The sequence below is a fragment of the Eleutherodactylus coqui genome, chromosome 9, assembly GCF_035609145.1.
Source record: "Eleutherodactylus coqui strain aEleCoq1 chromosome 9, aEleCoq1.hap1, whole genome shotgun sequence".
Classification (NCBI taxonomy): domain Eukaryota; kingdom Metazoa; phylum Chordata; class Amphibia; order Anura; family Eleutherodactylidae; genus Eleutherodactylus; species Eleutherodactylus coqui.
The window spans coordinates 150435723-150456380 of NC_089845.1; the positions used below are offsets into that span (position 1 = coordinate 150435723).

Here is a 20658-nt window from a genome sequence, read left to right on the forward strand (position 1 = left end):
CAAACCCTGATCGCACAGGATGTAAATGTATGTTCAGTGTTGTTAAGGGGTTAAAGCGGTTGTTCCACAGGATGGGAGATAAGCGTCTGATTGGTGAGGATCTGATCGCTTCGACCCCAGCCGTGGTGGGAAACCAGCTGCATTCATACGGGGAAGACATGGGCCCTCCATTTTTATAATCGTTGAATATCTCAGCAGTCGGACCCCCGTTGATCAGACCCTCACCCATATCAAACCGTTTAAAACTTGGAACAACCCGATAACAGAGCTTTTATAATAGTGATAGCCTATTCTTAGGACAGGCCATCAATGTCTCATCAGTGAGAGTCCAATCACAAAACTCCCAGTCGATCGGCCAAATGAAGGGGCCCTGACTTTCTAGTCACAGACTCTACATTCAGCTGATCGGCAGATGTGCCAAGAATCAGATAGGTCATCAATATTCACGTTCCGGAAACTCCCTGTAATAAGAGGTAGAAGAATAAAAATGAAACCTAAATGTAGCTGATGTCCATTATAATGTACTGATTATATGATATGCCTGCAGTTCATGCTGTGGAGTTAGGCAGAAAATAGTCGGCTATTATAGCATAGAATGCGGCACGCCATGTACCATAATAGCACATAGGAGTCATCCCATAAAACAGGTGAGTCTGGCCCAGGTGTCCCTGCCATCTGTTAACAATTCTGCCCGTTTTATTTTTATGTAATATTTTTTTCTTGGTGTTGATGGAATATACATATCATTTTCTCACTGCATAACTTATTTTATCACATGGCCTTATAACAGCGCCATATAACTGTAATTAACCCACATAGAGGTGTATCTATACCTCCTGAAGCGGGTTAGTGTTGTCATGGTGGTGACAGATGGAGGTGAGGCAGTTCTTCTTTAGTTATCTATAAACTTTACTAAACAGAATTCTTTGCATTGTATCACTTTATAGGAGGGTTCGGTATACTTTCATAACACCCTGCATTGGTCCACAGTGTTCTTTACAACTTACGGCGTAACATTACGGTATGGCACATACTTCTCGGCTTACCTGAAGCAGCAGCATGGCTAGTAGAGATGAGCGAGCATTGCCCTTAGCGAGTACCTGCCCGCTCGAGAGAAAAGGTTCGGCTACCGGCGCGGATGACAGGTGAGTTGCAGCAGTCAGCAGGGGGGAAGAGAGGGAAAGAGAGATCTCCGTTCCTTCCCGCTCTCCCCAGCAGCTCCCCGCCCGCTGCCAGGAGCCGAACCTTTTCTCTCAAGCGGGCAGGTACTCGCTAAGGGCAATGCTCGCTCAAGCAGTTGCCCTTAGCGAGTATCCTCGCTCATCACTAATGGCTGCCCGATCTGGATGAAATTTTTAACATCCTTCTCCTAAATTTCTCCAATTCACATGCATGCGAGGCTCCAACCATAGTTTTGGGTATTTTCATTCATATTGGCAGCTGCTGGGATTCCACATCCAGCTTCCTTCTGCCCAGTTGTGACAGCGCTATTTGTTCCACTTGAAAAACAGAAATTAAACAAAACAGAAGTAAATGGAAGTATTTCTGTTTTTCCATTACATTTACTTTCGTTTTTATTGTTGCTTCTCTGCTCCTCAAATTGGAACTAGTTAACTGAACCTGATAGCAGTGTAAGCAAGCCCTAACTCCCATAGACTTCAGTGACAAGGGCCATGCATACAGCCCGCCTATATGTAGCTGTGAGAGCGCTCAGGTTGGGTCCAGATCTTCAAGTTCCCATTCTGTTGTGGAAATCAAACACATTTTCGCAGCAGATTTTCCCCATTATGATGTAATTTGTGCCAATATTGGTGATGAAAAACGACATGAGGCCTTAAAACCATCAGAGGTTTAACATTTGTTTTCATCCTTCTATCCCTCCTAATTCTCCAGAAATACAAATTCTGAGATTTTTTATATACAGGCCACCTTTGACATAAATAAAGACCAGTGGATGCCGCCGCTGAGGTTAGCGGTCGTCACACACAGCCTTGGCCTGTCACTGAACTCCACTTCCTGCGTATGTCACATTTGCTCCACAGCCACATTATCTGAAATCCATGTTTATTTTGGCCTGCCTCGATGTATTTAGTTAGGATCATCTAAAACGATTATTATTTTATAATTAGTAACATTTGAGAAAACATTATACACTGAGGTCCACATGTAAAAAGCGGAGCGCACACAAAAAATGGACGTTAGCAGACCGACCAATCATATTTTATCTTGGATTTTTCCAAAGCAAATTTAGGGTGCTTCAACATGGGCTGTAAAATTCCACGTGGAAGTTAACTCCACCAAAATCTGCACATCTACATGTACAATGTTGTTGCAGATTGGTACTGGAAACACTGCAGATTTGCAATGGGGAACATCCGGCACAAAACACGTACAGTACAACATTTTTGTGCTGCAAATAGAGATGAGCGAACCTACTCGGCCACGCCCCTTTTTCGGCCGAGCGCCGCGATTTTCGAGTACTTCCGTACTCGGGCGAAAAGATTCGGGGGGTGCCGTGGGTGAGTGGGGGGTTGCAGCGGGGAGTGGGGGGGAGAGAGAGAGGGCTCCCCCCTGTTCCCCGCTGCTAGCCCCCGCGCCGCCACACCTCCCCCCGCCCCCCGGTGCCCCCCGAATGTTTTCACCCGAGTACTCAATCGAGTAATTACTCGAAACGAGTACGTTCGCTCATCTCTAGCTGCAAATTTTACCAAAATTTTGGTGCATTTAACTTATTCAATTTCCCCCATGGGGCCCAAATACTTGATTTTACCTGCTTGGGGCCTTTGTTGCTGAAATGTGCAAATATGACATTTATGTTTGTGAACATATTTGACTTGTAGAGATAGTTGTGATGTCCTTTCCCTATTCACTTTCTTAAAACAGACCTACCATCTGTTTTCTCGTGCTAGTTTTTAGGGTATGTTCACATGACAGATTTTTGTTGCGGGATTCAAGATGATTTTGTGGCAAAGCCACATCCTATTAGCTTTCATGGGATTCTGTGCCGTAGTCTATACAGTGCAGATTTTTTCTGCACGTGAATTTCAAACCTCTGTGTGCAAAAAAAAAGTGATTTGTGACATTCTGAAGTGGATTCTGCTCCATTTCTGTTTTGGCTCCAGCCGCTGTCCCCAGTGAGGCACTATGTCAGGAGAAGCCGTTTTATACTGCAGACAGCTTCTCCTCTTGAATGTGCATCCCTCACCTCCGGACCTAATGCACTGTCAGAAACTCTATGACATACGCTACTGTATACCCATACGCTGACACCCTGACAGTGCATCAGGTCTGGCAGTGAGCGGGCGTGCTGTAAGGAGGAGAAGCTATCTGCAAAATAGAACAGCTTCTCCTGACCTCTTCACCAGGGACAGCGGCAGGAGCTAGAGAATTCATAGAACGCGTTGGTGGTAGGACAGACACATTGGGGACACAGGGAAATTGAGATTAGATTAAAGGGGTTGTCCCGCGGCAGCAAGTGGGTCTATACACTTCTGTATGGCCATATTAATGCACTTTGTAATGTACATTGTGCATTAATTATGAGCCATACAGAAGTTATAAGAAGTTTTTCACTTACCTGCTCCGTTGCTGGCGTCCTCGTTCCCATGGAGCCGACTAATTTTCGCCGTCTAATGGCCAAATTAGCCGCGCTTGCGCAGTCCGGGTCTTCTTCTGTTCTCAATGAAGCTCCGTGTAGCTCCGCCCCGTCACGTGCCGATTCCAGCCAATCAGGAGGCTGGAATCGGCAATGGACCGCACAGAAGCCCTGCGGTCCACGGAGGGAGAGGATCCAGGCGGCCATCTTCAGCAGGTAAGTAAGAAGTCACCGGAGCGCGGGGATTCAGGTAAGCACTCTCCGGTGTTCTTTTTTAACCCCTGCATCGGGGTTGTCTCGCGCTGAACGGGGGGGGGGGGGGGGGGGGGTTGAAAAAAAAACAAAAACCCGTTTCGGCGCGGGACAACCCCTTTAACCATTCCAATCCAATTTTGGATTCAGGTTTTCCTAAAAGGCTTCCTGTTTTTGCTGTTAAAAAATGGTGCCATTTGCTGGCTAAAGCCAGTGTGTGTGCGCCAGAGAGGCATCGACAGTGGAGTGACTGGCAATAGACAGTAAGAATACCCTGTTGGGCGTCTTCTGACATTGGAGCTGTACAAACTTCAATCAGAATGTAGGAAGACGTCAGACAGTGGATTGCAAAGGGTTAAATAAAATGCCGTTATTAATAAAATGGTCCTGTAGAGTATATTGGCAACATTGTGTCTACAGATGTTCTAGAGAGAACAGTAGCAGACACTTCTGCTATGAAGATGGATTTCTCAGCCAAGCCGCACAGCAGAAGAGGGGTGTTGTAAGTAAAGTGTATGGAATAGACTGATACAGGGGCGTAACTATAGAGGGTGCAGGGGATGCGGTTGTACCCGGGCCCAGGAGCCTTAGGGGGCCCATAAGGCCTCTCTTCTCCATATAGGGAGCCCAGTACTATGAATAAAGCATTATAGTTGGGGGCCCTGTGACAAGTTTTGCATTGGGGCCCAGAAACTTCAAGTTACGCCTCTGTGCAGCATGGTTTAGGTATGGGTACGGGTACAGAAACAGATAGGGGGGGGGGGCAGCTCACCTTTTACATCAGGGCCTCTGAGCCTTTAGTTACGCCCCTGGGCTGATATAACTTATTGCAAAATTACTTGAACTCGCCAATTGTGTACATTAAAAAAGTAGTTACTTTTTAAGTTTATAAAACTGAAAAATAGTAATAAAATGAATCTTAAAAACAGAAGTGTTACAAAGATCTCACAGTCTGAGTATTACGCCACTAGTGTCCTCATATCGGCTATTCTTAGCCACACAACGACTGTAAAACCCTCTGTATATAGCGTGAGCTGGAATTACCATGTATACCACACTCACTCATGTAACTCCCCATGGGGGGATTAGTCAGTCACAGTCCAGCTCCGCTCCTGCCCTTGTCATAGTGGAGGGCACAGCCGGATTTGGTGCAAGAAACGTTAGTGGGAAACTATGTCACATGCTCCACATTTCCCCTCAGGGCTGCACCCTTACTTGTCTTTTGATGGGTGTAATCAGCACATACAATCTGGTGACATTTCTCTTTGTACATCCTGCCAGGACACATTAGTTTACTGAATGTTTGTTTCATGCTTAATTAAAATTAATTGAAACTCGCAAAGGATGTTTGTAATGTATTTTCAACAGTTTATATTGGAGCTACTCGGACAAGGTTCTCTCTGCCAGTCAATGGGAAAGGAAGAACTACCCTATTTCCCTGAAAATAAGACATATCCTGAAAATAAGACATATCATGATTTTCCAGAATTTTTGAGGATGCAAAATGATTTTTCAGGCTTTTTGAGGATGCTTGAAATATAAGCCCTACTCCAAAATTAAGCCCTGCTAACAGTTAAAGGGGTTGTCCCGAGGCAGCAAGTGGGTCTATACACTTCTGCATGGCCATAATAATGCACTTTGTAATGTACATTGTGCATTAATTATGAGCCATACAGAAGTTATAAAAAGTTTTATACTTACCTGCTCCGTTGCTAGCGTCCTCGTCTCCATGGTGCCGACTAATTTTCGCCCTCCGATGGCCAAATTAGCCGCGCTTGCGCAGTCCGGGTCTTCTCCTCTTCTCTATGGGGCTCCGTGTAGCTCCGTGTAGCTCCGTGTAGCTCCGCCCCGTCACGTGCCGATTCCAGCCAATCAGGAGGCTGGAATCGGCAATGGACCGCACAGAAGCCCTGCGGTCCATGAAGACAGAGGATCCCGGCGGCCATCTTCAGCAGGTGAGTATGAAGACGCCGGACCGCCGGGATTCAGGTAAGCGCTGTGCGGGTGGGTTTTTTAACCCCTGCATCGGGGTTGTCTCGCGCCGAACGGGGGGGGGGGGGTTAAAAAAAAAAAAAACCCGTTTCGGCGCGGGACATCTCCTTTAATTAAAAAAGTCAATTTAAATAGTGTCCAGGCAGCTATACATGTAAAAAAGTTAAACCTTTTTGAACAAAAATTAATATAAGACACTGTCTTATTTTCGGGGAAACACGATATATGTCCTGAGAATGGATTAGATGGATACTTCTGACACAGAGTGGAAGATAGATCGTTTTTTTGATATTGATACTAAATGAAAAATGTGATAGGTATTAAACCTGCCAGTAGTTTATGTGACTTTGCCGTGTTGGCATTCATTGATTCATTGTATACCGTCTGCTGTTCACATAGGACTCTGGGTCATATAATGGCTGAGGGGGGGGTTCTGCATAGTAGTATAAAGCATCTTCTCTCCACCCAGCTTTCTGTTTCTCATAGAGACAATGGGAATTGATTTCTTTCTGCTAAGATCACACAGCTCTGTAAGGATTAAGAATAGAGAAGGAAGATTGCCTCAGACTCTCATTTCATGGTGTGATTGGAGGTTTCCATGGCAATTTTTTTGCAATGATTCAGACAATTCTACTCCTCCGAAACAGCTAAGGAGTTAAATCACAAGAGATTAAAGTCTTGCATCGACTCTGCAGAATGACTGTAACAGTCTTGCAAGCTTTAGCAGGTCCAATATCTATGAATGACTCGTAAGAAAATGTTGGTGTTCATTGATGTTAGTGGCCCCTATAGCCACTTCATGGGAGAGGGTTCTCTCTATTGGTCCTAAAGGAAGGGTGCAGAGCTCCCAAAATTTTAATCCCAATTTGAGGAACATTTTAAATCCCAAAACTTCCAGAAAACCCTTTTACTACCCAATGTGCATTCCCTCTGCCTCCATATGGCACTATATTCTACCGGTATAATATGGCATCTGATGAAACGTTATCAGTACTCTGCACTTCCATATAAAATTAAAGGCACGTGTAGGTGTAATAAGGCCCATAGATTTCTAAGGACAGCATATTACAGACCATATAACGCATCTCCCTAGTATGGTCATATGCCTAAGGCCTATTTCAAATCTACATTAAGTGAATTAATACAGATTAACAGTTTTGGCTTTGTCATTTTGCACAGCATATATCATAGTTCTGACAAATTCAGCTGTATAACATCTACACTTCGGTTTAACCCTTTCCAATCCAATTTGTATCCTGGTTTTCCTAGGGGGCTTACTCTTTTTCTGCTGTTATGCAATGGCGCTATCTGCTGGCTAAAGCCAGTACTGCATGAGGTGACACGTTGGATAGGCTCCGACAGCAGAGAGGCTGGCAATATACAGTAAGAGAACCCCAATGGCCATCTTCCAACATCGGAGCTGTACAGCCTTAAATCATAATGTCTTTAGATGTCAGACAGTGGATTGGAAAGGGTTAAATGATAACTAAACTTTTTTCAAACTTCTGACATGTTATAGCAACATGCCATATCTTTTGATCGGAAGGGTTCCGGGTCCTGAGACGCCACTGATTACTGAAACGAACGTGCAGAAGCACTCAGCTGAGTGTTTTGCCCATTCGTATGCCACTGCAAGCGGTATACAGACTCCATAGACTTTCTATGAAGCACGAACACTGTTCCGAGCAGTGCCGGAAACGGACAATGAGAACAACGCTAAGTTGAGCTCTTCTGCCTATTCGTTTTAGCGATTGGTTGGAGACTCCAAAAAAAAAAAACTCGGTACCCAGACTCCTCCAATCAAAATCACTATGACATGTCAGTAGTTTGTAAAAAGTTTAGTTACCCTGTAAGTATTACCTGTGTATTTGTGGTATATAGAGGTAGCAGTGTTGTGTTTGTCCAAATGGGCTCTTGTCATGCAGTGACTATAAATGTCAGTGATCTAGTTGTAACACACAAGGATTGATCCAAGTCACCATAAGCACACCAGTGGCTTGAAATCAAAGTACTAATGACCACTTGTCTGTGAGTGAGTTACATGATCCACCCCTGATCACATGACAGTGACATCATCACAGGTCGTTCATTGAGTGAGTTACATGCTCTGCCCCTGATCACATGATGGTGATGTCATCACAGGCCCTTCAATATTTTAACTAACTCCAACTGTCATCACAGGCCTTTCAGTGAGTTACATGTGATGATGTCATTAGCTATATTACATTATAAGTAGAGATGAGCAAACCTACTCATTTCGAGTAATTACTCGATTGAGTACCGCGATTTTCGAGTACTTCCGTACTTGGGTGAAAAGATTCGGGGGGCACCAGGGGGCAGGGGGAGGTGTGGCGGAGCGGGGGGGTAGCAGCAGGGAACAGGGGGGAGCCCTCTCTCTCTCCCTCTCCCCCCCACTCCCCGCTGCAACCCCCCACTCACCCACGGCCCCCCCGAATCTTTTCGCCCGAGTACGGAAGTACTCGAAAATCGCGGCGCTCGGGTGAAAAAGGGGCGTGGCCGAGTAGGTTTGCTCATCTCTAATTATAAGTGGCACATTGCGCCACCAGAAACACTGGTACTATAAATAATACCAACTAGACATTACTATGTGACAGCTGTGCTGAAGCCTGGAGAAAGGAGCACTGGGGTTTAAATGGGCACAGGGCAGGGGTATTATTGTACCTTGACGCCACCGTAAATGGTGGGTGCGGTGAAGCGTAAAGCTCTTTGACAGCCAGGTGACGCCCACTGTTTGTGATTGGCTGGACGCTGCGCTCCCTGTTCTCGGGCTCACAGGTCCTGGTAATGACTGCAGTCTCGGTTATCGCTTGGGTCCTCGGCCTGTTAGCTGCGGCCCCTAAGCACTCTGCTCCATTCTGTCTGCTGCCGTCGTCGGCCTCTCAGTTGCGCCCCCTCAGCACTCCTTTCACAGGTGATAGGCTGCACTGCGCTGTGTTCTGCCTGCCGTCGGCAGCCTCTGAACTACCCCGCTCACCAGTGACAGGCTGCACTCCACTCCATTCTGCCTGCCGTTGTCGACCTCTCTGCTGTGCCACTTTAGCACTCCACTTACTGGTGACAGGCTGCGTAAAAGGTGCGCCGTGGACAGTGACAGTCACCCCACTAGGGTACATGGTGGAGAGTGTGACTGCAGGCCGTTAGGGGATATTCCGTCCACTGTAATAGCGGGTAGGGTAAGGGGGCATAGTACGGGGAGATGGGAGTCCGCCGTCTAGCACAGTGACAGCACAGCTCCCATGGCACCGCCGGCTACAGTCAGAGCTGGAACAATTACAGCGGCCGCGGGAGGGAAGATGGCAGCAGAACACTCAGTTGGTCACTCATCTGGCTGTGCAAGCCAGATATCAGCGGCACCCTATCCTCAGGAAACCCGATTGCTCAGTCCCACCAGTGGGGATTGCCAGGACCTGTCAGCACGAGACAGTGGAGGCAGACCTGCAGCCAATCAGAAACAGGGGGCATCACCTGCCTTTCAAACAGCCTTACCCTTGACCCCACCCACCACTTCCGGTGGCGTCAAGGTACAATAATACCAAGGGCAGGTCTACACATTTTAATATTGCCAGCTTGTTATATGTATATGTTGTTCAGTGTCAATGATGTGAGTGATCACCTATTATAGCCTGATCCATCAGTCATCTTGACAGTTTTTAGTAAACATCATGCTAATTTAAGGTAGTAAAACAGCATTTGCAGAATAGCACCATCAATCAAAAAGCAATAATTGGAGGTAAACATATAGGAGACTAAAGGCCCATTTACAGACGTTCTCCTTCCATGGAAGTTTCAAAAAAAGGTTGGACAGACATCTGTCTGTGATGATTTAGTGATCCTGCACTGAGCAGGGGGTTGGACCCAATGACCCTGGAGGTCCCTTCCAACTCTACCATTCTATGGTTCACAATGAACGGAATGGACGCACATAACCCTGACTCCCATTAAATCAATGAGAGCCGCACCTGTAATTACCGGTGACGGCCACTACAGAGAGGTCTGAGTTATCTGCCTCCACTCCATGCCTTGTGTCTTTACGGTTACAGCATGTACCGAAATAACAACTGATTAGTCAGGGTCCCAAGGAGTGAATCTCAGCCAATCAACTATTGATGACCTATACTGAGAACACTTCATCAATAGTATTTTCCTGGAAAACCCCTTTAATACACTGAAATGTGTACTTTTAACCTGAGAGTTCTTAAACTAAATATATCCCAGCCCCTCTGTTCACAACAAAGACTTGGGGCCAGTTGGGATAGGGCACAACATGTATTTAACATTATGTGACATATGATACTATGTATATTGCCAGCTGAAATCTTTTACGAATTCACACTGTGTAGAGAGAGGGATTTACTGACATTCTGGGGTTACTGCTCTGCATTCTGTCTCGTGTACAGGGATTACATGCCAGATATTAGCACCATGTGTATGAGCTGCACTTGTGACTGTAAATCCACTTCAAGACGTTGTTCATGTTAAAAGGACATTCCCGTGTAAATCACTGCACTTAAAGAGCTTGTTGGGTATTGAAAACATATTTTTAAATATGCTATTAGGGAATTTTTAGAAGAGAAGAATGCAATAAGTCAGTGGCTTAGCTAAAGGCTCAGGGGCCTGGGTGCAAAAGTTTATCTTGGGGCCCCCCAACTTCTCTTAACCCCTTAACGCAGAGGCGTAACTTGAAACTCCTGGGCACCAATGCAAAACCTGTAACAGGGCCCCGACTATAATGCTTTATTCATAGTACTGGGCTCCCTATATGGAGAAGAGAGGCCTTATGGACCCCAAAGGCTCCTGGGCCCAGGTGCAACCGCAGCCCCTAGAGTTACACCAGTGCAATAAGTAATATCTGCCAGAGTGGAGAGCAGCCACAAAGAGTGGCTCTCACTCTGGAGGACCCAGCACGTCCGTGCACTGCATGGACAGCCCATTGATTTGGTTGAAAAGGGTGTAATACTTCATTTGTCCTGTAGTAGCGCTGCTGGGTTATTGAATTCTTGCATTCAGATTCCACCACAGATTAATGCTGAGAATCACTGAGATTCTATATAATCAGCTTATTGTCGGAAAACCCTACTAACGAAAAAAAAGTGTCCATAGCAGACAACCTCTTAAAGAGGAACTGTTAGAAGGTGCCCAACCATATTTGCATCACTCTAATTTCTGGATGTGATGTGTACTGCTGTAACTTATTTTGGATTTTCTACAGAAGCCGTTGCAGGGTGTGTTGCATTTTAAAGGAAGTTTGTCACTGGAAAACAGCCAATAAACCACTGCCAGAACTACATAGGCAATACCGTCATATTTATTTTACTCATTGACATAACACATACATATTCTGCAGCCCTGTTAATCACTTGCTCTAGGGTTTTGTACCCATTGGGATTAAAAATCTAAATTCACCTATTAGCGTGTCTTTGGAATGTTGGAGGAACCCAACGCAAACATAGGGAGAGCATGTGTAGTGGCCCAGTACACGCTTTCCGGGCCCCCTCCATATGTCACACACCGGCATCCTGAAGTCTGGGATTACCGTGTGGAGGTACTTTCAATCAAGTCTGTCTTAATGCCTGCACTTGGAACATTGTTTATTCTGCCTTGTACTGTGAAGTTTTATTCAAGTAAAGTTTTGCCAGGCCCTGACCATACCCAGGGACCCGAGATATGTTATATCTGTCTGTGGCTCATTTATTCTCCACCAAAGGTAATTCCAGTGTGCAACAGAACGGTGGCGTCACTGTTTATTTTGCATCCCTCTCCTAGAGGCCCAGCGCTGCCCTGCCGAGGCTACCTGCGTCCCTCCGTGAGGGAGCGTGGTAAGTGCCGCCGTGACAAGCAGTATCTTACCCTCTTCAACGTATGCCCTGTGTCCGGGGTCACCCTACGGGACGCTGTACATGCATTTTGTCCTTGGTCAGGACTCGAACCCAGAAACCCTGTGCTACAAGGCAACAGTGGTAACCATTGAGCTGTCATGCTGCCCGTATGGTTATATGCATGATCGTACTTGATCGATAAATCAGCTGCAGTCTATCCAATGAGTGGTCTTACAGCTCAGTCTGATCCTGGCTGTTTGCTGCTCAGTCATCCTCAGCCGCTCTTCTTTTCTATTGACTAGAGCTGTAGACGCCAAAGATTAAACGAGGAGAAAGGCTGAGGAGGTCCAGGCAGCAGACACCCCAGAATAGAACGACCTGCAAGACCACCCTTCAGATGGATTGCAGATGATTTACATGGAGTAAATGCTTATATCTGCCAGATGGCTGCACTTCCAGAAGAGGAAGCACCATTGTGCATATGACTATATTGTCATTGTACATTTGGCAGTGGTTTGTTGGCTATTTTCCTGAGACAGACTCTTTTAAAAGTCATTGTAGTTTGGTATACATAGAGCTCAAGTTAGGTTGTTTTCACATTACGCTTTCTGCTGCGCCATGGCTCACTGTCTTGAGTTTCCGTCACGCATGCCGAGATTGGGATGTTAGCTCTCCACCCATCAACTATTGATGTCTTATCCCTAGGATAGGTGATCGATAGTGTAGAGTTGGACAAACCCTTTAAGTCTTTTCATAAATCAACCTATGAACAAGCTGAGTCTCCATTATGAATCTTACAGTTTCTTCTTCCTGTCCATTTATTTCTGTCCACATACTAATACAAAGAGCTAGGAAAATAAGGAGTAAACTTCTGGCCTTATTTAGAAACTACGAAACAAATAAGAAACTCCTGGGATCATTCTGGGATTATATAATCTTCCGTCTCTCTGAGAAGAGACTCTGTTGTCTAACATTTTAATTGCTAACAGAAAACAAATGCACTTTTGTTCAGTTAGTTGTGAATATTATATATTTTACACTGGGCACCTCTACTGATCTATAAGTAGTCCTTATGAAATACCTGTGCTGGGTTCAAGACCATTGGAGGAACTTTGATGGCAGATTATAGAATTCCATTGTCTTTGCACTTCCAAATTAGTTTGGCAAGTTAAGAAGAAAAGTTAGGAAGAAAACTGGAACTTTATATTGTGAAAAGTGTAAACTGTTCACTTAGGTTCTGACTAGAGATGAGTGAGCATACTCACTAAGGACAATTACTCGATCGAGCATTGTCCTTAGCGAGTATCTCCCCGCTCGTCAGAGAAGGTTCGGGTGCCGGCGCGGGTGACAGGTGAGTTGCGGCAGTGAGCAGGAGGGAGCGGGGGGAGAGAGGGAGAGAGAGATCTCCCCTCCGTTCCTCCCCGCTGTCCTCCGGCGCTCCCTGCCCGCCGCCGGCAGCCAAACCTTTTCTCTCAAGTGGGCAGGTACTCGCTAAGGGCAATGCTCGCTCGAGTAATTGCCCTTGGCGAGTATGCTCGCTCATCACTAGTTCTGACACTAAAATTAACCAGAAAGGTCCAGCAAAAAAACAACCTCATTTGGAGGTGACTTTGGAGCCAATCACTTGTCCCTAGGGTCGATTTATTATTATTTATGTTAAAGCGCCATTAATTCCAGTGTGCTGTTCAAGTAAAAAATAAGGGTATAATAACATCTAAATTACATATACTACATATATGACCACATTACATATGTCAGGAGTGATAACCATCGACTAAATGACTAACAAATTGATACAGAGAGAGATAGAATACAGAGGAAGGAGATGGGCGTAGAAGGTGCTCCTGTTGTACTGTTGGTTGTAGGCTTGCCAAAAGAGATGGGTTTTCAGGTTCCTTTCGAGGTTTTCCCTGGTGGTGCAGAGTCTGTTGCATTGAAGTAGCAAGTATAAGTGACGCAGGGAGAAATCCAGGAGATGATTATGTGAGGAGTGCACAAGGGAAAAGTAGAGGACGAGGCCTTGTAAAGACCGGAGGTTAAATGTAGGGAGGTAACTGGAGATTAGGTCAGAGATGTATGGAAGGGACAGGTTGTGGACAGCCTTGTGTGTCATTGATAATAACTTGATTTTCTGAGTTATAGGCAGCCAGTGAAAGAAATGACAGAGGGGAGAGGCAGGAGAGTCATGGAAGGAGAGGTGGACGAAGAGTTGAGGATGATAGGAGGGGCACAGGAGTGTTGGATGGGAAGCCACGGAGAAGGATGTTGCAGTAGTCTCGATGGGAGATGATGAGGGCATGCACTAGCATTTTTGTTGACTCGAGGTTAAGGAAAGATTAATTCCTAAAGATGTTTTTTTGCTGGAGTTGGCTGTAAGGATGTGTATGTGCAGTTTAAAAGTGAGAGCAGAGTCAAATACTACATCAAGACAGCAGACTTATGGGACCGGAGAAAGTATGGAGCCATTGATTGTGATTGATAAGTCTGGTGGGGATGCTGAGTGAGCTAGGGGAAAGAGGAGTACAGTTTTGTCCATGTTAAGTTTTAGGAAGGCAGAGGACAAGAATGAGGGATGATTCATGAACAAATAATTTGCCCTTATTGATGATATGTCCTCATTGTATATATTCTGTATTGATAGAGGGTGGACTTCATAATCATTCCATAGAATCATGGAATGGTGCCAACCCCTTGCTCAATGCAGGATCACTAAATCATTCCAGACAGATATTTGTCCAGCCTTTGTTTGAACACATCCATTGAAGGAGAACTCACCACCTCCCATGGTAACCTGTTCCACTCATTAATCACCCTCACTGTCAGTAAGTTGTTTTTTTGTTATCTTATTTGTGTCTCCTCCCTTTCAGTTTCATCCCATTGATTCTAGTCTTTCCTTGTACACATGAGAATAGGGCTGATCCCTCTGCACTGTGACAGCCCTTCAGATATTTGTAGACCGCTATTAAGTCTCCTCTTAGTCTTCTCTTCTGCAAGCTAAATATTCCCAGATCCTTTAACCGTTCCACATAGGACATGATTTGCAGACCGCTCACCATTTTGGTTACTTTTTTCTGAACTTGATTCAGTTTGTCTATGTTTTTTTTTTTAAAGTGGGGTGCCCAGAACTGGACACAGTATTCCAGATGAGGTCTGACTAAGGAAGAGTAGAAGAGGATAATGACTTCACGGGATCTAGATTCTATGCTTCTCTTAATACATCCCAGAATTGTGTTTGCCTTTTTGGCTGCTGCATCACATTGTTGACTCATGTTCAATTGAACAACACTGGGCCTAGAACAAAGCCTTGTGGTACCCCACTTGATACATTCTTCCACTTGGATGTGTAGCCATTTATGACCACTCGTTGAGTACAATCACTCAGCTAGTTGTAAATCCATCTAACAGTTGCCTTGTCAATCCCCTATTTGTATTTCTTTTCAATAGGTATGGCATGAGATACTTTGTCAAATGCTTTACAGAAGTCAATATATACTATATCCACCGCATTTCTCTAATCAACCCAGTTGATGATTCTGTCACAGAAGGAAATTAGATTTGTCTGGCATGACTTGCTTGTAATAAACCCATGCTGGCTCTGGTTAATTACTTAATTTTTATCCAAGTACTTGCATGCATTCTGTTTAATAATTTGTTCAAAGACCTTTGCCGGTATAGAAGTCAGACTCACAAGCCTGTAGTTTCTTGGCTACACCTTCTTACATTTTTTGAAGATAGGAACATTTGCCCTTTACCAATCTTCTGGTACTTCTCCAGTTCTCCAGGAATTTTCAAAGATTATGGCGAGTGGTTCAGCAATTACCTCCGCTGCTTCCTTTAGTATCCTAGGATGTAATCCATCTGGACTTTGAGACTTTAATTCATTTATGTTAGCTAAGTGTTCCCTCTCGATGCTTATAGATGGCCTGCATTCTTTTATTCCCCCAATAGCACAGGGAAGATCAGTTGATGTTCCATCTACTTTCTGAGAGAAAACAGATCCAAAATAGGAATTTAAAAGTTCGGCCTTCTCAACATCATTCTTAACCAATTCACCATTTTCATCCTGTAAGCATCCAATAGCATCTTTGACTTTTCTTTTGCTTTTGACATATCCCCAAAATCCTTTTTATTGCTTTTGGCTTCTGTTGCAAGCCTCAATTCATTATTAGCTTTTCTGACACTTGCCCTACAATTTCTGCAGACTGCATTTTATTTTTCTTTAGATATTCCCCCTCTTTCCATTTGATAAACATATTTTTCTTCGTTTTTAAATGTGTGCAAGTTCTGTGTTCATCCATCCTGGTCTCTTTAAATGCTTCCCATTCTTCCTTTTTCTAGGAATTGTTAACGATTGTGCTTTGAGAATCTCATTTCACAATATTTCCCAACTTTCTTGGACATTTCTGTCCTTAAGAACATCCAGCCATTGGATTCTTCCTATCCTGTTTCTGAGTTCATTGAAATCTGCCTTTCTGAAATCCAATCTTGAGGTCTGAGTTTTCTCAGGTCATCCTCCCCATTTTATCCAAAATTCAAGGATAGCATGATCACTGCCTTCTAAGGTCTCAGACAGTCTTACTTCCTCAACCATTCCCTCCCTGTTGGTAAGAATTAGGTCCAAGATAGCAGATCCCCTTGTTTTCTCTTCTACCTTTTGGAAGATAAAGTTGTCAGCAAGAGCGGATAAGAATTTGTTGGATCCATTACTTTTACCTGAGAGAGATTCCCAACAAATGTCTGGATAGTTAAAATCTCCCATGATCACTATGTTGGGCTTTATGAGATCTTGGCCATCTGATGTAGAAAGAGTTCCTCCATATCTTCTGCTTGTCCAGGCGGCCTATAGTAAATGCCTACAATGGTGTCCTTTCTGTTCTTCTCTCCTTGTATTCTTACCCAAACAGTTTCTACAGAACTCCCATGCTCTGAAGCTGGAATCTCTGTGGAGATAAATGTTTTCCTAACATACAACGCAATACCTCCTTCCCTTTTTTTTGGTCTGTTTCTTATAAATAAGTTGTATCCTTCAAGCCTTGTATTTCAATCATGTGTATCATCCCACCAAGTTTCTGTGATGCCGATGACATCATATTTCTCTTCCTGTGTCAGGAGCTCCAATTCTTCTTGTTTGTTTCCCATGCTCTGTGCATTTGTGTAAAAACATTTTAGTTTGTGATCGGTGTCTCTTGCTCCTCTACTTTCCTTCTGATTTTTTTGTCTTTGTTCTTTCTTTCCACTTCTAATAGCGAGGTTCTCAAATGTATTAATTAGCTGTATATTTTTACCTGGCCTTTCACTTTCCCCTCCCATATTGTTCTAGTTTAAAGCTCTCCTAATGTGTGAAGCAAGGTGCCCCCCAAATATATGCTTACTTATTTCTTCTGATATGCCAAGACTGACACTGGACTCATCTGCACCATTTTAATACATTGGAAAGAAAAGATTGTCAAGACAGCGCCTCTGCCGATGGTTGGAGTGAAAATTTGAAAGATGAGTGGTGTCAAAAAAGTCAATACACGAGGTCTGTATGGCTCCATGCTAAAGTACCTAAACCCCATTTATACAGTGCAGTGATTCCCAACCAGAGTGACTGGAGAAGTCCTAAGGGGTGCCGTGGGAAAGAAAGAAAACAAAAGAGAGAGAACAGGAGAGAACAATAAAGACCAGATGACAGATGTCCATTACACCAGACTTCCCCTACCTTTCCAAATCCTAATTTATAGGGGGTTCCATCTGAACAATTCTAGACAGGTGGAAACTGACTGCAGCCACACCTTACATGTAGTGCTACTCGTCACCCAGTTGCTTTTTCCAATTGCACCCAAGTCTGGCTAACAGGGAATTCCCCCTCTGTGACATCCATATGCCTTATTAGGGCATGTAGAAATAAAGTGTCCTATTAGTGACACCCCATGATGGAGGGGGGTGTACAACCTCCATATTTCCATCTCCTTTTCTTCCCGCTCATGTTATTTCTGTTTGATTACAGTATATCACTCGTGTCTTCATGCCAATACCCAGAGAACACCTGTGGAATCGTGCATTATATCCTCTTAACTTGACACAGACATTGAACAGCTTTTTGTTTCACCGTATACTCTGTGCTCTGCCTCGTTCATGCTTTGTGCTTGATTGCTCCGAAACAGCATCAAGCACTTAAGGGATTGAATATAGGCCAGTTATTCATTTAGGGAGACATTTAACAGGTGAAATCACTTTTACAGATCAAGTGCAGCGAAGAATCTCATTACAGTTATGACTGTTGGAGAATTGCTAGGCCCGGTTTTCCCTTGCATTATTTTTTGGCCAGGATTCTCTTTTTCATTGTACAATAGTTGCAAAAAATGTCCATCTTTTTTCAAGCTGTGGTTAAGAAAATGGCAACTCCAATTAATGCAAAAACCATTTTTTCAGGAGTCAGACCTCTGCAAAGAAGAGCAACTATAAGATGATTATACTTTTGGGCTTTCAAGGAGGATTTGAGAGTTATGCACTGTTTGTTAATTAAAGCACCTCCTAGCTTAATGGACCAAGAGACACACCGGCGGATTACTTGAAGGGCTTCTGACCCCTCATTGAGGGAGCCTGCCCATATTCTGTCATTTGAGTCATGGTCGCTTTATCAGCATATGCTGGCAGATGGACCACAAGGGACTCATGGCCCAGTTCTGAACACACCACTATTGGCACCCATGACCTGGAGGCTCTGGGGATAGCTCATATATTCAATGGGAGTCGAATGCTGAATGGGCAAAAATGTTGTATTAACCACGGAATAGAAAGTATGGATTTTGTGACCAGGTAATCTGGGGTAACTCAGCCTCTGAGACAAGTCCAACGGGCTATCAATTAAACTCCTGCACGCGATTAACCTTGATTTATTTTACTTAAGACCAGAGGCGTAACTTGAAGCTCCTGGACCCCAATGCAAAACCTGTAACGGGGCCCCCAACTATAATGCTTTATTCATAGTACTGGGCTCCCTATATGGAGAAGAGAGGCCTTATGGGCCCCCCAAGGCTCCTGGGCCCGGCTGCAACCGCATCCCCGGCATCCTCTATAGTTACACCCCTGCTTAAGACCCATTGACACAGCTTCACAGTAATTGAAGGGGTGAGGACAGAGAAACTATTCACCTTCTGACTTCTAGGCTTCCTAGCTTTTGCTGAACCGCTTGCTCCTTTCCCGGAAGGCACTTTCTGTAAACATACAATTACTGTGACATTGTAGCCCAACAAAGAAGAGACTCTCTCTCCAATCCGTCTTCCAACAGGCTCCACTCTCAATTCACTTCCTGTCTCAGTTTCCCGCTCGGCACTGTTCCTCCTCCCCCTTACTTAAAGATACAGCAAAACAAATTCACATCATGTAACAGAAAAATAAAAATGTCATCTCTTACCCCCCTTACACAACTGCCATAATGCTGACCATGTGATGCCTCTTGGCTAATGAGTCTGGGAAGCACCCTAATTGGCATATGTGATGCACACTTTTGAACAGCGAGCTATGGTGGAGCTAGTGGGTGTCGTTGAGCATGTGTGATAGATAGCACCTTATGAAGCACGATCACATGTGAATCTTATAGATGCTCTTTTTTAAAAGGTGACAGATCTACAAAACAAAAAAAGTACCGAATATGTGGCCTAGGAAAAAAGCCAAGCAGAGCCAACAGGAGAGGTGCCTGATGCTTTCCTAGCTCTGCTGCCACTTCTTTCTGGCAATGACCGGCAGTGAGGCGTCACCATGTCCAGACCTCCGCTGATTGGACATGGATAGCATATCATTAGAATTCAAAAATCAGTGTTTGTGTTGAGACAACCCTTTTAATGTAATGAACTTAGCCCTTCGCCCTTACTTCTGATTTCCTAACATATGGTTATTTTAGAAAACACTATTTTTGAGAAAAAAAATGTGAAAAAAGTTTATGGATGTAAAAAGTGAAATAATAGTAGAAGATTATTCTCTGCAGGTATTTATGTAACATTCGGTGGTGTCAGTAAGACGGTGGTTTGGGCTGATCCTCTGCTATGAGATAACTTCACTGCCGGCTCTGGCACTTGGAGCCAGGAGAACAGCCTGCTGTATTGTATTAGGATAAGATTTGGATTAGGACATACTGTATCTGTGGATGTGTCTTTGAGGTTATTCTTAGCCTCACGTGTTCGTGCCAAGCCTTCCCCAGTTTTGGTCTTACCACATCTTTGAGATGTTTACAAAAGATTAAGAAAAACTCACATAAGTTAACAACAATAAGACATCTCCAAGATACCTGTAAGATCAATGTTACCTGTGTAACACCCTAGAGCAAATCTATGCTAATATCCAATATAGCCAAGGCAGTAGATAAAGCTCTTACATATGAGTATAGTATATGAGATTTTCCAAAAATGAAGGGCTAACGATACTAGTAGTACATACGGCAGAAACGTGGTGCAGGCTACTAGTTTATTTTTACCTACATCCACATTTCCATTAAAGTGCTTGGAGGGATTAAAGGGGTTGTCTAAGAAGATATTTTAAAAATAAAAGGGTTCGCTTTTCAAATGGAAATAGCGCCACCACTGTTCATGGGCTCTTCATGGTATTGCAGCTCAACCCCATTCAAGTGAATGAGACTAAACTTCAGTACCAGATACAACCTATAGATAAGAGTGGGGCCGTTTCTAGAAAGAAAATGTAAACCTTGATTTTTCTAATCTCCGACAATCTCCTTAATTGAAGTTGGGTCAAAAGGTTATATCACATGTGAGGCATATCGAATGAAAATGTCTCACATTTCATAAGAAACAACGTTAAAAAAGGGGGGAGGTTAGAAAAATGTCTGCTTTCTTGCCAGAAATAGTTCCATTCTTGTCCATGGGATGTATCTGGTATTGCAACTCAACTGAAAATGAAGCTGTGCTGCAATACCAGAGACAGCCTATTGAGAACAGTGGCGCTGTTGGTGACATAAATAACCCTGACGGCCAGACAACAAGTTGT

At 44.1% G+C, this 20658-nt stretch overlaps 1 protein-coding gene across 2 annotated transcripts in view; it reads left to right on the forward strand.

Moving 5' to 3' along the window:
* NCALD (neurocalcin delta) overlaps window positions 1-20658 on the forward strand; it is a 104915-nt gene that overhangs the window by 24315 nt on the left and 59942 nt on the right. Inside the window, exon 1 of one of the 2 annotated variants that reach the window (XM_066578631.1) lies at window positions 14402-14498. The exons of the other annotated variant lie outside the window; for it this stretch is intronic. The gene's annotated coding sequence lies outside the window, so the exon portion shown is untranslated. Of the gene's footprint in view, window positions 1-14401; window positions 14499-20658 lie in introns of those variants that run through there. 2 annotated transcript variants of the gene reach the window in all.